Source organism: Canis lupus, chromosome 25 (assembly GCF_011100685.1).
Source record: "Canis lupus familiaris isolate Mischka breed German Shepherd chromosome 25, alternate assembly UU_Cfam_GSD_1.0, whole genome shotgun sequence".
In the NCBI taxonomy this organism is placed as follows: domain Eukaryota; kingdom Metazoa; phylum Chordata; class Mammalia; order Carnivora; family Canidae; genus Canis; species Canis lupus.
In genome coordinates, this window is record NC_049246.1 from 25715922 (window position 1) to 25735517 (window position 19596).

Genomic DNA, 19596 nt, shown 5'->3' on the forward strand with positions numbered 1-19596 from the left:
CCATCTCACAAATAAGAAATCCAAAGACCATAAGAGTAGAAAACCTTTGTAACCACTATTTATTTCAAAGGTACCCACAATCAGCAACATCCTAGGAGAAACTCTTCAGCACAGTAAAAAGAAGTCTAGTTGTTTTGCAATGCACATATTACTGTTTTGTCTACAGCTCTCAATTTCCTTTACCTCTGACTGTACACCTGGACCATGCTTGTACTCATTGTTCTGCATCTTTCCCCTTACCCCAAACTATCATAACCTGATGGAACAATTCCAAGTTAGCAGGATGTTTACACTCTGAGAAATATATAAATTATAAAATTTATTCTTCAGTTTGTCCAGTGGCTTACAGAGTCACCCTGGAATTATGATCATGAGTCTTTAATATCAGTTGTTTGGGTTTTATCCTCTTCCTTCCAAGATCTGGCCCATTTCCCTTTTGTGTCCACAGTGCTAGGATTCTTTCATTTTATTATTATTATTAGCAAAATTAGAGAATCTCTGTATAACAAAAGGGTCTTCTTATGATTAGGAAATGTAAGGGACCCACTTGAGGCAGAGAATGAAATAAATGGATCTGCAATGAAAGTCAAAACTATCATTGTTGTACTCCACAAAGATGGCTACAGCAATATACTTCCCAAGTCTTCAATCAATAGTATATCAACGCTCCTCCATGAAGACACATGGCCTTGAATATTAGCTGGCATTAGTAATTGGCTTCTATGAGCAATCTGAACTAACTTCCTAGTCTAAAGAATACAAGGTGATACAGTTTCTTCCTGGTTTATATACCTGAGCATACGGACCATGAGAGCCCAGTGCTGACATCCCTGACATTGTTTTGTTAAAAAAAATCACATGTAAGGCCATGTAGATATGATGAAACTTAAAGAGTCAGACTGATCTAGCCATCAGCTTTTTGAGTCTCTCAGTTCAAAGGCCAGAAATAAAATATAGCATCTTCAGATTATTCACTTCTTACTCTGGAAGCTGGTCACCTGGTAAAAGGTAGAAAAACTATCTTCACCAAGTGATACTGAGATACAGATTCATACGCAAAATAAATATTGATATTTTAAGTCACTCAGCCCCAAGAGTTTTATTTTCTTTTTTAATGTAGTAAAAAATAACTTAAAAAGTGGAAAAAAATATAGAAACAAGAAACAATCTAGGGCAATAGTCACCAAACACTGTAAAATGTTGTCCTAATTAAGGGAGAATGCTATGAGTGAACATTTTTAAGACATAAAGTGATGTCAGAAAGGTAGATCTACTCTAAGGAACCAAACCAATATCCTATTATTTGAAATAGGGCATAGGGCATATGTGGAGAACAGAGTAGTGAAGGCACTACTCAAAGTTATTGTAAGCATCAGAGTTAAAGAAAAAAATGCATATGTGTATCATATTAGCCAACAGATTTATATACACCATTAAATATATGTTGTATATAATATATAAAACATTGGTTTAGTGTAGAAAAATAGAACAGATGCAGGCAGGTTCAAGTCTTCAGCCTCTATTTGCAATGGTCAAAAATAAGTCACCAGATGAGGAAACTTTATGTTGTTTTGTTGCTAATAGACTGATGTCCTCTTGAGCAGGAGTAAGGTTATAGACTCAGGAGTAGGGGGATCCCTGGCTGGCTCAGCAGTTTAGCGTCTGCCTTTGGCCCAGGTGTGATCATGGATCGAGGCCCACATCAGGCTCCTTGCATGGAGCCTGCTTCTCCTTCTGCCTGTGTCTCTGCCTCTGTGTGTGTGTGTGTGTGTGTGTGTGTGTGTGTCCTATCATGAATAAATAAAATTGTAAAAAAAAAAAAGACTCAGGAGTATTGATAAGAAGGTAACAACAAATAGTGATAAAATCACAATTGTCTGATGTCCTGGCTCACATCCCTGCCCCCTTCCTTACATAATGCTTAGGCAAAAGCTTAAGAATTTATGATAACCAGAAATTATAGATCCTACTCACATATGGAATGAGAAGGAATTGTGCCTTTGAGAAAAAGAGAAAATTTGAAAAGATACTTCTTTGGAATATGAAGCAAATCTAAGAAAACATAGTTTTTCTTAATGAACTGATAAAAGATGTACAAATAAATAAGAAAAAAGAAAAGCTAGCTAATATAGCACTGAAAAGAAAAAAAAAACATTGTGGATAGGAAGCTATAAAAAGGGCACAAGAAAAAAGGCACAAGATGTTAAAACAGGCTATATGAAAGATATATTTGAGAAAACCAATCCATATAAAATTGAAAGAGCCAATACATAGAGAGGTTAGAGGCAGAGAGACACCTGTTGGAGTCAGAATAAAGATTGCATTTTTGTGTATGACCAAGTCTAGATAAATACAGCTCCCAGAATCATCATACTCAAATCTGTGACTAGAAAAAGGTACAATCATTTTGAGTTGAGTCTCATCAGATGCATCACTAAAATGAGGATGGCCATCAGTGCCATCCTGCAAATGCATTGCCTACTGGAGTCTATACACTGTTTGTTCTGTGAAATTACCACAGACATTTTTTTTTCTCTCCCTTAGTCTTGAAAAAAAGGGGATTAGTTAGCAACATTTTCCTTGAATTAGAAATACACTGGTGTAGAATCAGGAAAAAAAATATCAAAATGAGCCAGCAGAATTAGGCAGAAAGGATCATAGAGATTTAAATTTATACACATATCACAGATTATCTGGGCAACTGATACATAAAATGAAATGAAAATAGTCTTGCACTGAAGTCTGTCCACTGTCAAAATATTTAACAGAATAGCTGTACATTAATTAATTGACCACAGTCCAGCATGTGGACCTTAGGTTTTCAAGGAAAAGAATATTGGCCTACCTTATTTATTATACTTCATCTTACTGTGCTTTGCAGATGCTTGGGTTTTTTTTGCAAATTGAAGCATTGTGGTTACCCTGAACCAAGCAAATGTATTGGCATTATTTTTCCAGGTTTTGTTCACTTAGTGTCTCTGTATCACATTTTGGCAATTTTCACAATATTTCACATTTTTAAGTTTTCTAAAGATTTATTTATTTATTCATTTATTATTTATTTATTTATTTATTTATTTATTTATTTATTTATTTATTTATGAGGGAGAGGGGCAGAGAGAGAGAGAGAGAGAATAAAAAAACAAATAGACTCCATGTTGAGTGCAGAGCTCAACACAGGCTTGATCTTATAACCTTGAGATCACTACCTTAGCTGGAGATGCTTAAGTAGAATCAGATGCTTAACCAACTGCACCACCCAGGCATGTCATATTTTTGTCATTATTACATTTGTCATGATGATCTGTGATCAGCAATTTTTTATGTTAGTTTTACTTTTTTATATATTTTTAAAGATTTTATTTATTTGTTCATGAGAGACACAGAGAGAGGCAGAGACAAGGCAGAGGGAGAAGCAGGCTCCATGCGAGCCTGACGTGGGACTCGGTCCCGGGACTCTAGGATCACGCCCTGAGCCGAAGGCAGGCACTCAACCACTGAACCACCCAGGCATCCCTGATATTATTTTTATAATAGTTTTGAGGCACCATGAACCACATCCATATAAGATGGCAAACTTAAATCAACAAAAGTGTGTGTTCTGACTGCTACACAGTGATGGAGCCTTCCTCCATCTATCTCCCTCTCCTTGGGCTTCCCTATTTACCAAGACAAAAAAAAAATTAAAATTAGTACAATTCTTCACCCTATAAAGGCCGATAAGTGTGCAAGTGAAAGAGTCACACATCTCTCACTTAAAATCAAAAGCTAGAAATAATTAGGCTTAGTAAGAAAGGAATGTTGAAAGTTGAGATAGCCCAAAAGCTGGGTTTCATGTGCCAAACAGCTAACCAAGTTGTGAATGCAAAGGAAAAGCTCCTGAAGGAAATTAAAGTACTACTCCATTGAATACACAAATGATAAGAGAGCAAAGCAGCCTTATTGCTGTTATGGAGAAAGTTTGAGTTGTCTGGATAAAAGATCAAACCAGCCAAACCACTACATTCATATAAGCTAAAGCCTCAACCAGAGCAAGGCCCAACTCTCTTCACTTCTGCTAAAGTTGAGAGAGGTGAGGAAGCTGCAGAAGAAAAGTTGCAAGCTAGGAGAATTTGTCATGAGGTTTAAGGAAAGAAGCAATCACCATAACAGAAGTGAGCAAGGTGAAGCAGCAAGTGCTGTTGTGGGAACCACAGCAAGTTACCTAGAAGATCTAGCTAAGATAATTAATCAAAGTGCTTGCACTAAACAATAGATTTCCAATACAGACAAAACAGCCTTCTATTGGGAGAAGATGCCACTAGAACTTCATAGCTAGATAGAAGAAGTCATTGCCTAGCTTCAAAGCTTTGAAGGATAGGCTGAGTCTCTTGTCAGGGGCTAATGGAGCTGGTGAATTAAGTTGAAGCCAATGCTCATTATCATCCTGAAAATCCTAGGGCCCTTACTACTTTTTTTTTTTTTTTTGAATTAAGCAGAAATTTTATTTCCAAGCTCATCCAAGATTATTACAAACACAAATAAAGTATCCTTTTAAAAGTGTCCCAAATTAAATCAAAGGCACATTACCAAAGTAAAACACTTGTGACATTAAGAATTCAGTTAGGCTGTAGTATTTTCACATTATTTTGTTTTTAATCATTTGCAATGTTCCGAAGATAACATTTAAACATTTTTTTAAAGACATGAAATGTAGGTTTCTGTGTGTGTGTTGTTGTTGCTTTTTTTTTTTTTTTAACAAAGTACATCCACAACTATAAAGTAAAGGAATTAAGACAAAGACCAAATCTGCTTCATACACAGGATGGAGCAATCTAATACACAACATAACATGAATCTTTCCAAACAAATTTGTTAAGAAACAGCTCCCATATTTAGTGTTACAAAGAGTCTTCTCGTTTAGAAAAATCAAGACATAATTTAATTAATAAAGTCTGTTCTCCCCCAGTTTTATACTTGCTTATTTAGAAACTGTAAATTCATGAGAAAAGAACAAGTTTTGTTATGGTATAAAAATCTTAGGAACAACAAATTACAAATACTCAATTTTTTAACAAACAAAAATGTTTGCCTTCCCAAAATGTAAACATCCAGTAAGTAAAACAACATAATATTCCAGGTATAGAAACACCAGTAATTCACTTATGAAAGAGGTGTATTTGGTGGTCTACTTTCCTTGTGTTCTATAAATGAAACACCAAAGCCTGATGACCACAAACCTGTTTACAGCATGATTTTCTGAATATCTTAAGTACACTGTTGAGACAAGCTGCTCATAAAAAAATTATTCCTTTCAAAATATGACTACTCATTGTCAATGTTCTTGGTCACCCAAGTACTCTGATGGAGATGTAGTAGACTCATGTTGTTTTCATGACTGCTAACACATCTATTCTGCAATCTATGAATCAATAAGTAATTTTGACTTTAAGTCTTAATATTTAAGAAATACATTTCTTAAGGCTAGAGTTGCCATAGTGATTCCTCTGATGGATCTGGGCAAGTAAACAGAAAACTTTCTGGAAAGGATTCAGCACTTTAGATGTCATTTAAGAACATTCCCAATTCATGGGGAGAGATGAAAATATCAACACGAAGAGGAGTTTGGAAGAAGTTGATTCCAGTCCTCATAGATGACTTTGAGGGGTTCAAACTTCAGTGGAGGAAGTAACTGCAGATGTGGTGGAAAAAGCAAGAGAACTAGAATTAGAAGTGGAGCCTGAAGGTGGGACAGAGCTGCCACAATCTAAACTTTAACAGATGAAGAATTACTTTTTATGGGTGACCAAAGAATGTGGCTTCTTGAAATGGAATCTACTTCTGGTGGAGTGCTATGAAGATTGTTGAAATGACAACAAAAGATTTAGAATATTACATAAACATAGTGAAAAGATAGGAGCAAAGCTCAAGAGAAATGACTGAAAGAAAGAAATTTTGAAAGAAATTCTGCTGTGGGTACAATGCCATCAAACAGTATTGTGTGCTACATTGAAATTGTTCAGGAAAGGAATAGTCAATTGATGCAGTAATCTTCATCATTGTCTTATTTTAAGAAATTGCCACAACTACCCCCAACTTCATCAATCACCACTCTGATCAGTCACCAGCCATTCACACTGAAGACCCCCCCACCAGAGAAATTAATTAATTAAATATTAATTAATTAATTATGTTTATTTATTTATTGAATATATGAATTACTGAAAATTCAGATGATGGTTAGCATTTTTTAGCAATAAAATATTTCTCATTAAGAAATGTACATTTTAAATGTTATTTCATACTTAATAGACTATATTATAATGTAAACATAGCTTTTATGCATTGGGAAACCAAAATAATTGATTTGACTGACTTTATTGCAATATTTATTTTGTTGTGGTAGTCTGGAACTGAACCTGCAATATCTCCCAGGTGTGCCTGTACACGTGTCAAGATGCTAGAGGATAATTCAGTATGGGACAATAAAAGACTGACCAGAATACTGATTAATTTACAACTGACTACTCCCATTTGCCATCTATGTACATCTTCTTGCAACAAGATGCCTAGTACAAAAATAGATCTTACATCTCCAGTATAAGAATTACTTACTTAGGTAACTGAGTACCCCTATTCTAGCGACAGGTGGGCGAACACTTCAGAATCTTCCTATTTCTCTGGCCTTTCCCCCCGCCCCGGCCTTTTTAAAAAATGTATGTACATGGAGATTATAACAAATCTTTTGACAGATATTTGAACACTTAACACTATTACCATTATAAATCAGGCTATGGTACTTTGTTTCACAAATCTCAGTAACATTTTTATCAATCACATGTTCATCTTTTTAGTTTAGTTGCAAAAGGGTAAACTTATCTACCAACTCTGGGGCATTTTATCTAAAAAATTATGTATTGAGTATGGAAATATACAAATAGCTCTTTATTTGGCTAATGACAATAATGATAGTGGGAAATGTGAAGTCAGAAGTAGTTTCCAAAAAGTCAATATTTGTGCTATTTTGATAGAATAATCCCCAAAATTGTGATTTTTATACTGCACCAAATTGTTGCTTGTCTTCTACCATGTAGGGATACTGTGATTCTGTCCTGATCTTTAAGAACAGATAACTTATTTAAGCACATATGTTTAAAATAAGCTTTGTCCTCATGAAGTAGAGACTTCTTACTCTCCTAAATATAATGAAAGATAATTATGTGATCTCTCAGATTTTATATTGGTTCTAAGTTGTTTAGAAAGTATGAATTTTGAGACACAATAAAATGTATTCATTTTAGAAAACAGTATCCAAAATAAGTATAATAATCATATTAGTAAAGGGGAATAGACAAAGAACTATAAAAACTTTTTAGAAAAAGACAAGGAACACAAGCAGGGTGTGGGGAAGGGCAGAGGGAGAGAGAATTTTATGCAGGCTCCACACTCAGTGCAGAGTCCAATGCAGGGCTGTATCTCACAACCCTGAGATCATGACCTGAGCCACAATCAAGAGTCAGATGTTTAACTGACTGAGCCACTCAAGTGCTCCTGAAATACTTTTGAACTACAAAAAAAAAAAGAAAGTTTCTAATCAATATCCATACATATTTTAGGAATTCATTCAAAAATTAAAGACATTTATTTCACAATTATCATTTAGTTTTGATAGTATAAATATGACAGCAGTACTATTCATAGTAGTGCACATATAGCAATGAAGAAAACAGGCAAAATTTCTGATTTATGGTGCTTACTTTTTTTTTTTTAAAGATTTTATTTATTTACTCATGAGAGACACAAAGACACAGGCAGAGGGAGAAGCAGGCTCTGTGCAGGGAGCCCAATGTGGGACTCGATCCCCGGTCTACAGGATCATGCTCTGGGCTGAAGGGAGCACTAAACCACTGAGCCACCTGGGCTGCCCCTGGTGCTTACTTTCTAACGAGAGGACATAAAGAGTGAGTTATTCCATTTTAAACACATAGACATTGGTGTATGCAAGGAGTTGCAAATAATCCAGTATGGATGGAAGTTAATGAAAACAATAGAACAATAAAGTTAGATACAGTTGGGATGGTAATCAGGTAATTGTAAAAATATTGGGGTTTTACAACATCGTTTGTAATTATGAGTGATATGGGAAGCCATTAGAAAGTTTTGGAAAAAGGGCAGCCCTAGTGGCTCAGCGGTTTGGTGCTGCCTTCAGCCTAGCATGTGGTCCTGGAGACCTGGGATCGAGTCCCATGTAGGGCACCCTGCATGGAGCCTGCTTCTCCCTCTGCCTGTGTGTCTGCCTCTCTCTGTGTCTCTCATGACTAGATAAATAGTCTTAAAAAAAAAAGTTTTGAAAAAAGAATGAGAGATTACACTTTTAAATGTCTTAGGATGTTTGGTTGTGAAGAATTATATTAAACTAAGAACAGAATCTAGAAAATTGCTAGGAGACTATTGAAGAAAAAAATGAAGGACAGAGACATGTTACTTTGGGCTAAAGTGACAGAAGAGGGGGTGATAAAAGTGTAGTTAGATTCTAGACATATTTTTACATCAAAGAACAAGATTCTCATCTCATCAAAAAGAGTTGTGGAAATAGCAGCAGTCACAGATGAGACCACAGATGATTGGTCTGAGTAATACAAGATGGGTTTGCCCTTAACTGAAAAAGGATAGCCTGTAGAACAAGGAGATTAAGGGAAGAGAAGAATAGAAGTCTAGTTCATAGTATGTTAAATTTATGATGACTGATAGAATTCTAAATGGAGGCATTCAGTAGATAGTTCATATATAAGAAAGCTACAGTTCAGAATATGAGGCAAAGCCAGGAATATAAATTTGGTAGTCATCAACACAATCATATTTAAAGCTATGAAACTGAGTGATATCATCAAGAGAGTGAGAGAAGCAAGAAAAATGAAAAATTTCAAAGACAGAGACAAGAGCTCTTCAAAACTTATGGACAAGAAAAGAAAGTAATTTGAGAACAAAAAGACTGAAAGATATGAAACAAGACAGAATAATATGGTGCCTTATAAGTCAAATGAAGAAAGTATTCATCAACCATGTCAGATGTAATTAACAATGCCAGAGAGAATTAATATATTCACAGAATGCTTAAAAATTCCAATGAATCTATTTTGAGATTTACTACATTTTTAAACATCAGAGAGTGCTTGTGTGGACCAAAAGCAAGTACAAGATTGCTCATAGAAGCTTTACTTAAAATTGTTTGAAACTAGAAATAACCCAAATTTCCTTCAGTATTAGAATTATATATTCTAAAATAAAACATTTACATAATGGAATTCTGTGCAACAATAAAGTAAAACACTAATAACAGAAAGAATTAACCACAGACAATAGCATAAATCTCACTGATGCATGAAGAGTAAAAGAAGTCAGAAGAAAAGACTATATACTGTTTGATTCCATTCATGTCGAGTACAGTTAGATAGAATCCATCTATTGCTAGAGATATTTTTTAATTAATTAATTAATTTATTTATTTATTTATTTGAGAGACAGAGCAGGAGAAGGGGCAGAGGGAGAGAGAGGGAGAATCTCAAGCAACTCTGCGCTAAGCATGGAGCACGGTGCAGTACTCTATCTCACAACTCTGAGATCATGACATGAACTGAAACCAAGATCCTGAAGCTCAGACTGAACCAGACTGGGTCATCCAGGTGCCCCATTGTTAGAGATATTTAAATTGTGATTACCTCAAAGGTAATGGTAGGAGGAAGGAGGAATCCTACTGAGATGCTGAAAACAAACTATTTTGATCTGGATATTGGAGAGATGTATCTATCTAAAAAAAGATAAATTTGCATATTTATACATGGATGTATTATAACATAAATTATATATTTATACACATATACACTTTATATAAATGATATATAACTACATATATAGTTATTCATCTATTGCCATAACCAAATTTCACTGAGAAAAATTGAAATAACCAAAAGGACTCTCAACACTATCTATTGATGTCTGTACCAAATAATTCTACCCTCCCTCTTGTAATTATAGAGATTTTTATAATCATATATAAAGCCAAATATTTCAACCTTGCAGTAGATTTCATTCCCTCTAGTTTATTCAATAACATAATTCCAGCAATTCTTTCTTCTCTACCCTTGCCTTAGCCATAAAGTCTATATTAAAACAAAACAAAACAAAACAATTTACTCAATGATTTGATTTGTGAGAGATGAAAATACAGCAGAAACAGTAAAAGGTGGAAAAGTTGGAGTCTCAGTTTTTAGACGGGAACACTGTTAGGTTGTAAACAGTTGATTGAATTGATATGAGAGTAGTGTTGCTTTAGAAAATAAATTACATAATAATGCAATATGTGCAATTGCTCTGGAAGTTAATAAGATAACAGAATGCATGATATTACATCACCCTAATGACATATGACCTTTGCATTTCTGTATACTCAGTTGTAAAAAAGTTCAATACTGTACCAACGTGCCACAAAATTTGCCCATGAAAAATAAAGGTCTATTCTAACAAATACAACCATTATATAGTAAAATAAAAATATTAAAAAGATTTTATTTATTTATTTATTTATTTATTTATTTATTTATTTATGAGAGAGAGCAAACGAGCATGAGCTGGTGGAGTGGCAAAGGGAAAGGGAGAAGCAGACTCCTCACTGAGCACAGATTTGGGGAGAGGGGCTGTATCCCAGGATTCTGAGATCATAACCTGAGCTGGAGTCAAGACACTCAGCTGAACCACCCAGGCTCCCCAAGGCCAGATCTTTTCTAAATTTAAATGTGTTGTCTGTCCCTCCTGGTGATTTCTTTCAGTGGATCCTACATACTTATAAAATACTTTAAACATATTAAAGGTATAAAAGAACTTTAATGAAATCTTTAATCCCCAAATTATCAAGATTTTGCCACATGTGGTTAATATGTTCTTTTTCCTTAGTCTTTTTTGCTAAAGATTAACTCAAACCACACATGCCATTTCACCCCTGAAACTAAAAAAAAAAAAAAAAAAGAAAGAAAAAAGAAAGAAACCATTAATACCAAACTTAAGTATTTTTTGATATCAGTTAATGATCAATAATCAACTTTTCTGTCATAAAACAATTTCTCCATATTTATGTAAATGAGAATTCATACCAGGTTCACTCTACATTGCACTCAATTGTGTTTCTTAAGTTTCTCATATTCTAGATAAATTCCTCTCTACCTACCTATATTTGTACCTTGATACCTTTAATTTATTGTGGAACCCATATTAATGGTCTTGAAGAAAGCATTATTCCTTGGATATGTCTGGTTTTTGAGATGTGCATACATTGTCACTTGTTTTTCCATGTAAATGTGATTAGACCTTCAAATTTTGATGATATGTATACCAAGTCTTTCAGCAAGGAGACATAGTAGATTGGTCTCATTGCTTGAAAAGCACACTGAAACTTGTTGTCTCATCTTTTTGGGGATGCTAAAGTTGAAGAATAGATTTAGATGGTGACAGCTTCCCTTTTGTATTTGTACAGTGTTCCAGTTAACTTTTCATGCCATGTGTTTTCCATTGATACCATGAATCCATTAGTACAATGAAATTTTGGGGGATCCCTGGGTGGCTCAGCAGTTTAGCGCCTGCCTTCAGCTCAGGGCGTGGTCCTGGAGTCCTAGGATTGAGTCCCACGTTGGGCTCCTTGCATGGAGCCTGCTTCTCCCTCTGCCTATGTCTCTGCCTCTCTCTCTCTGTGTCTCTCATGAATAAATAAATAAAATCTTTAAAATAAATAAATAAAATGACATTTTTCTGCACTTTGTTAAACAAACATGATTAACACAAACTAATATTGAAAATAAGAATTCAGTTTTTTAATTTCTGAACATCATATTTTGAGACAAGAGTTGATCATTTCAAATGAAAATTTACACTGAGACTAATTATTTACTGAAAAATTTTTATACATTGACCTTAATTATTAATTATGTTATTTTAAAGCTAATCTGCCCACTGCTTTCCCAGTCACACACACACACATAATAACTATGAGTGCTCCTCTGAAAGATAATGATAACACATAAAATACAATCATTAACTTGTAGAGAGGAAGCAATATTAAATACAATATAAATCTTAACTGGCTAATTTTACAATGGTTAATAGGAGAAAGTTCTCTGCAAAAGCCACCCAGTGCAGTCTTACGGTGTCAGAGAATTCACGTGCAGCATATGATGTGACTAGAGATTTTGTATCATGATACAGTAAACAAATTATCTACAATAAGTAAAACAAGATACAATAGTGCTTAGCATAAAACAAATTCTATTCAGAAATGGACTCAAGCATTGTTCAATTGTTGAGTGTGTCTGCCTTGGGCTCAGGTCTTAATCCTGGAGTCCCGGGATGGAGTCCCTCATGGGGCTCCCTGCATGGACCCTGCTTCTCCCTCTGCCAATGTCTCTACCTCTCTCTCATGAATAAGTAAATGAAATATTAAAAAAAAAAGAAAAAAGAAAAAAAGATTTGGGGATCCCTGGGTGGCTCAGCGGTTTAGCACCTGCCTTTGGCTCAGGACGTGATCCTGGACTGAGTCCCGCATGGGGCTCCCTGCATGGAGCCTGCTTCTCCCTCTGCCTGTGTCTCTGCCTCTCTCTCTCTCTCTTTCTCTCTGCGTCTCCCATGAATAAATAAATAAATCTTAAAAAAAAGATTTAAGACAGAAAATAAGATAACAAAGATAGATAATTTTAAAATATTTCTTTGAAGTTCAAAATTACTTTTAAAATTGTCTTCCAATCTGTTGAAATATTAAAGTATGACATATGTAAATTTAAAGTGCACAGTGTGATTATTTGATACACGTATATATGCCAAAATGATTACCACAATAAGGTTAGTATATACCTCCATCCCCTGATATAACTAACTGTGCGTGTGTGTGGTAATATAACACAAGCGGTCTCCCAACCAGGTACTAACCAGGCTCGACCCTGCTTAGCTTCCAAGATCAGATGACATCTGGCACGTTCATGGTGGTAGATTATTCTCCATACTTTGGCAACCACCATTCTATTCTTTCTATGAGGCTGGCTTTTTTAGATTTGACATATAAGTGACATTTTACAGTATTTGTCTTTTTCCGTGTGAGTTATTTCACCTAGGATAACACCCTCAAAATTCATTCCATGTAATTAGATTTGAAATTAGGAATTGTATTGCCTCTGATTTTGTTAATCCTTCTCAGCACTGCTTTGGCTATCTGGGATCTTTTCTGTTTCCATACATTTTTTTAAAAATTTTCTGTTCCTATGAAAAATGTCATTAAGCTTTGATAGGGACTGCATTGAATCTATGGATGGCTTTGAAGAAGTATGGACATTTTAACAATATTAATTCTTTGGGTCCAAGATCATGAAATATCTTTCCATTTATTTGTGTCTTCTTCAATTTCTTTTACCAAAGTCTAATAGTTTTCAGTGTGTGAGTATTCCATTTTCTTGTTAAATTTATTCCAAAGTATTTTATTATTTTTAAAATGACATAATAAGTGACATTGTTTTCTTTATCTTTCAGATAGCTCATTGTTAATATATAGAAATTCAACTGATTTTTGCATGCTGATTTTGATTTTATAACTCCATTAAATATGTTTACTAGTTCTGAGTTTTTTGGTGGAGTCTTTAGGATTTTTCTATATAAGAGAGTACATCATAGCAGAGACAATTTTGCTTCTTCCATTCTGATCGTGACTGCTCTTATTTTTTTTACAACTGATTGCTCTGGCTAGTACTATGTTGGATAGGAGTAATAAAAGTGAATACTTTTGCTTTGTTCCTAATCTTAGTAGAAAGCTTTCCATCTCTGACTGCTAAATATGATATTAGCTGTGGGCTTATCATATATAGATTTCATTATGTTGAATTTAGTTCTTCTATTCCCAAATTGTTATGACTTTTTATATGAAAGATGTTCATTTTTGTCAAATGCTTTTTTGGCATTGGCTTATATAAATCTCACGGGATCATGGTATTTGATTCTTTTAATGTGCTGTTGAATTTGGTTTGCCAGCACTTTGTTGAAAATTTTTGTATCTATATTCATCAGGAATACTGCTCTATATTTTTCAGTATCCTTATTTTATTGGCTTTGGTATCATGGTAGTTCTGATGCTGTAAAATGAATTTAGAAGTATTCCCATCTCTACAGTTTTTTTGGAAGAGTTTTAAAAAGATTGGCCTTAATTCTTTAAATGTTTGATAGAATTCACCAAGAAAACCATGTGGTCTTCGGTTTTAATTTATTGGGAGTTTTTTGATTACAGATTCAATCTCTTTACTTGTAATCAATCTGTCCAAATTTTCTTCTTTTCATATTAAACTACTTCACACTAAAGAAGATAGATTTAAAAAGCTACAGACATGGAAGGTATGGAAGGCCTGGAACCTCATACCTTATTTTTGAAGATGTAAAATGATTAGTACACTGTGGAAAATGGATTAAAATTATTTTTAAAAATTAAGCATAAAATTTCCATTATGACCTAGGAACTTTTTATGTAGGTGTGGATACAAAAAGAAAAGAAAGGAAAATATATCAATACAAAGTCCTGTGTGCAAATATTCACTGAAAAATTATTTCCACCTTCCAAACTGAGACTGGATCTTATAGTGAGTTAGTTTAGCTTTGTAAGAAACTACAAACTGTTTTCTAAGTCTCTACCACTTTTTATTGCCATCATCAATAAGTGAGCATGCCACCAAACAATAGCACAATACACATTCAAGCTCACAGGAAACATTCTACAGGATATATCACATTAGGTCACAAGGAAAGGAGCCTAAGCAAATGTAAGGAAATTGAAATTCAACAAAGGATCTTATCCAATTACAGTGCAGTTTAATACACATTTCCTTAACAACTAATAATGTTGAGTGTAATTTCATAGTTTTTTTTTTGTCATTTGCATTTTTGGGGGGAGAGTGATTATTCAAATATTTTCCCTTTTTTTTTTTACTTGCATTACTACTATAGTTATTATTAAGCTGTGAGAATTCTTTAAATATTTTGTGTATTATCAAATAGGATGTATGATTGGTGGATTTCTTTCTCAGAGTCTAGGACTCACATTTTCACTTTCTAGATCATGATTTTTGACACAAAGTTTTTGAATTTTATTGAAGTCCAAATTATAATTTTTCAAATTATAATTTCTTAATCACTTATGCTTTTGGTATTGTAGCTAAAAGAAAACTTGCTTAGTCCAAGGTTATGAATATTTACTACATTTTCTTGTAAGCTTTTAAAATTTTTCACTATAACATTTAAATCTATGACCCATTCAAGACAATTTTGGTGTATGATGTGAGATTTGGGTCTAAATTTATCATTTTACGAATGGATATCCAATTGTCTTACAACTATTTGTTGAAAAGACTTTTTACCGGTATATTGCCTTCATGTTCCAAATCAAATAACCACAAATGGGAGGATTCATTTTTTATTTACTCCCAATTCTATTTTATTGATTTATAAGTCTATCTTATGCTAATACCACAACGTCTTGTGAATCAACCTGGCATATAAAGGATAAATCCACTTAATCGTAGACAATGTTTTCACCCTTTCTATTTTTTTAGAAAAGCTTTTGTATTGTGTAGAAAAAGTTTAGTATTTTTTTTCAAAAAATATTCATAGAATTATGATCCTGGGTTCTCTTTGTGAAAGGCTTTTAATTATTCAATTTCTTGTCTTTGACTACTCATATTTCCTATATTTTCCTGTCAGTTTTAGTAACATGTATCCTTCTACAATTTGTTCATTTCCTGTAACTTCTCTTATTTATAGACATCAAGTTTTTCATATATTTTCTTATCAACTTGGAATTATATTGATAATTTAAAAGAACCAACTTTTGGTTTTATTAACTTTTTCTGTTTCATATCTTATTGATTTCCCTACTATTCCTAATCATTTTTTTCTTCTATTTGCTTTGGGTTTAGTTTGTTGTTCTTTTTAAAATTTATTCAGGTGGAAGCTTAGATTAGCAATTTGAGATCTTTCTTCCTTTCTAATATGATCAGTTTATTATGAAAATGTTTAATGTTGTGCCATCATGAATATAGATTAGGTCAAGAACTGTGTACAACATAGTTCTCTTCTTAAGATTAACATTGTATCTTCTAGTTCTTACAAAATCCAAAGGGAATCAATTGTACATGAGTGCCTCCCTTCTCCTATTCATGTTACATCTTCTATTTTCCAGTGTGTTCTCCTCTCTGTCTCCAAATGAGTTCAGGGCTTTCAATGAAGATTTATATTGGCTGTGATGATCAGTACATTCAAATATCTATTCTTTGGTATTTTCTTTATTAGACTTAACACATCTGAATTCAGCTTTTTTTTTCCTTCTCACACTACTATAAATATATTTCAATGATTTATTTCCATACTGTTAACAGTCTGGATGCACAGAGGTAAGGAACTTGTATGTAGAACATTTGCAGAAAAATGAAACCAATTACACTGTAAAATCACCTGCTTCTAGCAAATATTTTTTTAGCTGTTATGATAAAAATGTCTGTCTCTTTAATTACTTAAGACTGCATTTCTTAATGTTCCCTCACGTAAAGTATTCTAGGCTGATACATTTCAAAGAGAGGGAAAAGTATTAGTATTTTCCAAGCTCTAGTATTTTTTTATATAGCAGGTAAAAAAAATCTTTGTTTTTATGCTTAACACTATTATTTGCTATTTGAAATTCATTTAAAACATGTATGTTAAAACTTGTGCATATGAAGACTACTTTGTAATCAGTTCAAAATGTCAGATTAATTTTTTCAATTAAACATTACTGTAGCCTATTAAGTGTTAGGCATTTTACTTCAAATAGAAACACCAAGCTATAATCCTAATTTAGGAAAAAGGAGACACAAATATATTTGATATTGTACTCCAGGTAAATAACTATAAAATAATATTTGTTTTTTTTCCTTTGGATATGCATTTGAAAACTTAATGCTTATGTGTCAAAAGTACTTACAACAAAGTATAGATATTTTTAGTTCTTAAATTTTTCCCAATATTAAGGTATTTTATTCTTGAGCATCAGAGGTAGATGGATGTGCTTGGCTCTGACAAGGATAATATAAGATTTTTAATGCCAAATATCAATTGCCGGATATGCTTTTCTGTATGAAAAATGAATACAAATAAGGTCAAGTACTTAGTGTGCATAGCATGACATTTCAAAATGTTTCTATTCACATATCTTGTTTTCAGAAACATTTTAAACCTGTCAGTTGGTTAAAATTAAATGACATTCCTTAGGACGTCATTATTTTAGAACCTGGAAGAGGAGAATAATTATTTAATTATCTTCTTTTAAATTAGTAATATTGCAGAAAGAATTATATCATTGTTTAAAATTCAGGGGTGAAAATAAAGAAGACTACATTAGAATGATTCTGAAGTATAACTTTAATTTCAGGAATCTAGATGTTTGCAATAACTATAAATTTATGATATAAATGAGATATGTTTATACTGACTGATGCATCCTCAAAAAAATTAAAAAATGTTTATTTCTAACCAAGGAAAGCACAAAGTTTGTTTTAAATTTTGATATGCTCATGATAGATGCATGTCAGTCTAAAAGAAACAAAGCTATTGTCAGCAGTGAAGCATCATAAAAATAATTGTTATAAAAAGCATTTCAAAACAAAATCATTATGAAACTACTACATCTTTCATCATTTGCCAAGTTTTGAAATTGTTAAATTATAATAATCCAGGGAATGACAGACTCATCAATAATTGAGAAACTTCATAAATTGCATATAAATGATGTGTGAAGAACAGAAGAAAAGTAACATTGGACTTTGGAAAATAGAGTAAAAGTATTACTGATTGCTATCTATTTAGTAGCGCCAAGCCCTATGATACATAATATATGTAGGTTATTTCTAATAATTTAAACATTGCTGAAGATATGTGTCCTCCTTTAAGGGTGAAATCATTTGTTTGCTAGCACTTACTGGCAGTTGGAAAATGAAGGTTTGGACTGTGGTTACCAAACATAAAATTCATAGAAACTATTTTTCAGGTCACAGATATCACCATCATCTAATTATTTCATTATGGACCTGAAAAATATTATTCATTTAACAAATATACATATTTTAATACCTTCCTTGTACTAGTCATTAATCAAGGTTTTGGGAGAAAACAATGGATAAACAGACAAAAACCCATGCCTTAAAGGCAAAGCTTTAGTTGGTTAAGCTTCCCACTGTTGATTTTGGCTCAGGTTGTGATCTCAGGGTTGTGAGATTGAGACCCATGTTAGACTCCACACTAGACATGGAACCTTTTAAGATTCTCTCACTCTTCCTCTGCCTGCCCCTGCTCACTCACTTCTCAGTCTCTTTCTCTGTCTCTCAAAGAGAGAGAAAGAGAGAGAGAGAGAGAGAGGGAAAGAGAGAGAATATACAAAATGTCAAATTGGGATCTGGGGGGGGGTGTCAATTTTATTAGAGTAGCTAAGGAAAGGCTCACCAAGACTGTGGTTTTGCACAAAATCTGAAAGAGATAGGAGAATTTACAGGAATTTTATCTGGAAAAATAGAACTCTAGCATGAGAAAATAAGAAGTAAAAATACTTTGAAATGGCAGTACATATATATTTTTGAGTACATGTTAACTTATGTAACTACTTAGCCATAAAACCTCAACTTTTCATCTCAATCATAATGAGAATCAAAAACCTTCTACCAACCGTATTGCTCCTATCTCTAAATTCTCTTTGCCTACAAGTTGCCTTCTTCCACATTTCTCTGTAACACAATTATCTCTTTTGGTCTCAAGGATCACTTGTATTTCTCTTTTGAGTGTGAACCATAGATTACAAAGGAAAAAAAACAGAAATAACAATTAATAAGGTACCCAGAGATGATAGTCGCTTGGATCAGCATGGTAAAAGTTTAAGTGATAGTAGAAGTGGTTGGATCTTGAATTTATTTTGGAGAAATCAGGAAAAAAAAAATGCTCTGATTGACTGGTTGTGGAGAATAAAATAGAGTCAAAAACAACTCCTGGGTATTTGGTCTATAAAACCAGAAGGAAGCATTTGCCACTTACTGAGTTAGAGAAGAAATGAAATGGAACAAATTTGGGTGAAATAACAGGAGTTTGGCAAGATTATTAAACATTAGAGGTATTAAATTAGCATATATGAGTCTAAAGTTCAGATAAAAGTCTCAGATTGTTGATAAAAACTTAGGAGTCTGTTTCAATAGGTTTTATTATTATTTAGGCATGGGAGGGCCAACACTATTAGGTATGGAAGATAAGGAGATGATTACCAGGGATGGCTCAGGGCATGATCCCAAGGTCTAGGATCGAGTCCCACATCAGGCTCCCTGTGAGGAGCCTACTTCTCCCCCTCTGCCTATGTCTCTGTCTCTCTCTCTGTCTCTCATGAATAAATAAATAGAAATATTTTTAAAGGGTGATTACCATTAATACTTTAATGATATATTAATAAAGGTAGTTTATGATACATATCTCAAAGGAAAGGGAATACATATCATGTCATGGAGTGAGGACTACATAGGGAAGCACTAGGATCAG

General features: G+C 33.5%; 1 protein-coding gene across 13 annotated transcripts in view; it reads left to right on the top strand.

Moving 5' to 3' along the window:
* The window catches only part of LOC486076 (disintegrin and metalloproteinase domain-containing protein 20), a 160795-nt gene that overhangs the window by 19983 nt on the left and 121216 nt on the right, over positions 1–19596 (top strand). The window contains exon 4 of one of the 13 annotated variants that reach the window (XM_038573639.1): positions 6386–6522. The exons of the other annotated variants lie outside the window; for them this stretch is intronic. The gene's annotated coding sequence lies outside the window, so the exon portion shown is untranslated. Of the gene's footprint in view, positions 1–6385; positions 6523–19596 lie in introns of those variants that run through there. 13 annotated transcript variants of the gene reach the window in all.